General features: G+C 37.1%; 1 long non-coding RNA gene across 1 annotated transcript; it reads right to left on the bottom strand.

Moving 5' to 3' along the window:
• On the bottom strand, window positions 1–1,670 carry LOC109953560 (uncharacterized). The gene is made up of 3 exons (XR_002273930.1): window positions 1,511–1,670; window positions 144–198; window positions 1–36 (listed from the first exon to the last, which is right to left on the bottom strand). It is a non-coding gene; the product is annotated as an uncharacterized LOC109953560 (long non-coding RNA).
• Between the last annotated feature and the right edge of the window lie 1,035 nt (window positions 1,671–2,705).

Here is a 2,705-nt window from a genome sequence, read left to right as displayed (position 1 = left end):
TTACGTGCCAAGCCCTGGAACTGCAGAAAATGTATCCTGCAAGAGGACCGTTATATAAAAGGAAAATTGAAATTGTAAAAATGGCAAGATTAGGTCAGTGTTTATATGTTTAACACAAACTGAATAGTACACAATTGCAGTACCTAGAATACAGAAGCTCAGGAGGAAACGGCTCAATCCAGGCATCTTTCCTCAAACCTAAAATATATGTGAAATTAACATCTAAGTTTTGCATGGAAACGTACAGCTAGAAAACAGTTCAAATAAAGAAAAAATAAAAGTAAAATACCTATCTGTGGTTCTTTTTCCTATTAATGCTTAGTACAGCTTCTAGAAAAGTCCTGGTAAAACATAATTAAAAATCTGGTATATCTAATGGTTCAAATGTTAAAGGAGCACTGAAGCAATTCAGTATTCACGGATTCACAGACTCACAAAAGAACTGTCAACAACAAAGCAGCAGAGGGCAATATTTTCTGCATTTCTGAAGCCTGACAACCCAACTCAAGTCTACAGAGGGTGAATGTCTGTAGATCTGTTTGGGTGGAGCATCACTTAAAGTCCTTGTCCGTATTTTCTTCTGTTTTTCGACTATATAACCAGAACATGTTTTTGTGGATGGGTGGGAGAAAAACAAACAGCGGTCCCATGATATACATTTCACAGCTTGTTTGTGATCTAAATGTCATGTGATTGTCATGTATATTGCTTGGAATAAGCAAAAAATACAAAATGATAACACGGTGTGCATTTGCTTAATTATATACATAAAAACAAGTTACATTGGAACTTTTATTAAGCAGGGAAATTTAATCGTAAAAATATGGGGAAAATAGGCAGCAATGAAAAAAGAGTAGGAGTCAAATAATTCACAGAATACTGTACATACAGATCACATACTGTAGACGCATGTTTAAAAAAAGACAACTGAAATGAAATGATGGAGATAAAAGTAAAACCACAACGTACAAAGCAGTTTAAAGCAAACTTGTTCATAGACCAAAAAAGCAGGTTTGTCCATGGACTAAGATAAATCCACTTGTTTCTAAAGCAGTAAAACTGTTTAAGTTAAATACTGAAATTCCTGAGTTTCGGTCAGTTACTGTCAAGTTGTTCTCAGTACTGAATACAAAGCTAGAACAAAACAGAGCTTGCCTTTCTTGATTCCAGAAAACCAAAACCAGGTAAATTAAATCACACTGGATCCCAAATTGTTAAACAAAACTAAACTAAACAACAAAAAACTAACAAAGAAACAAACAAAAACGCTATGCTTATTTTTTGATGGTAATTACAACTTGAAGATATCACAATTGATATATCTTTTTCATAAATGACTGTCAGATTCAGCATTCCATCATATACACTAATACTAATCTCTGAAACACATGAAAATGTTAAAGTTCCTCAAGATTCAGCATTCCATCATATACACTAATACTAATCTCTGAAATACATAAAAATGTTAAAGTTCCTTGATATACTTGTGTTGAATATAAGGATGGCTTACCTTCAGCCCTGAGTGTTAACAAAGAGTTTTACCAACCAAGTCACACACACATCATCCTAAAAGAATTCTGAGTGTGAAGCTATGACTATGAGGGGGTGGGGGTGATTCAGTATGGTGGCGCTTAGTCACTGGAGCTATTCTACTGGGCTACTCTTAAAGCTAATATTTTTTTCTGGGTTTTTAACATATACTTTACTAAACAGTCCATCTAACGACGCCCCAGCCAGCTGACCAAACCTGCGCGCAGGCAGTTGGAAGATGAAAAGACCCTGAACCAAAGAACACTGTCGCTATTGGGATAAAAGCGCAGCTGGATGCAGTCAATGCCACGCTGGCTCATCGCTTTCCAAGAGCATTATAAACAACATCACAGCTCGTCATCATATTCCGCAATAGCAGATTTCTTTAAGGTTGTCTCCAAAACAACAAACGCTGCCAGGTTTCTGTCTGGCCTGCGTCAGCGCACCTTTGGCTAGAGTTGTGTTATGTGCCTAAATAAGACAAGTGGCCAGACAGACAGCACTGTGAGAGGAGGTGGGGTTGTGGGTGCTGTGATCATTATATGTGTGTGTGTGTGTGTGTGTGTGTGTGTGTGTGTGTGTGTGTGTGTGTGTGTGCCTTTGTATTACTAACATAATGAGGACCGAAACCTGTTAACACACTGACACTGTGGGGACTCGGCCATAGCTTCTGGTCCCCACAACGACATCACTGAATTTTAGGGTGGCAACATGGTTTAGGGTTAGGTTGAATTTAGGTGTAAGGTTAAGTGTTAGGGTCAGGGTTAGGCAAGTAGTGGTTATGGATAAGTCTACAGGAAATGAATGTAAGTCCCCACAAAGAATAAAAACACCGTGTGTGTGTGTATATATATATAAACTGTGAAAGCCTAGCTGGTATCAGTGTATTGGTATTAAGGAAAAGCAGTGTTGAAACGTTTCCAAATTTTCAGAATTGATATGTTTTGAAAAATACATATTTTGGACAGCAGTAATACCAAGTCAGTTTCTTTTTTCTCTGTTCCATTTTCAATTTCAATTTGTCTGAATAAAAGTCACAAACGGTCTTTAATTGGAAGAGAGATATGTTATGGTTACACTGTAAAACATCATTTAGTTGAGGATTGATGAGCACAGAAGAAACAAATTCTGTGTAAATCCCTTATTTGTTTCTTCAGCCAATTCTCAGCCCTTCT

This window comes from Monopterus albus, unplaced genomic scaffold (genome assembly GCF_001952655.1).
Source record: "Monopterus albus unplaced genomic scaffold, M_albus_1.0 scaffold774.1, whole genome shotgun sequence".
Taxonomy (NCBI): domain Eukaryota; kingdom Metazoa; phylum Chordata; class Actinopteri; order Synbranchiformes; family Synbranchidae; genus Monopterus; species Monopterus albus.
This window is presented reverse-complemented; position numbering and strand designations above follow the sequence as displayed.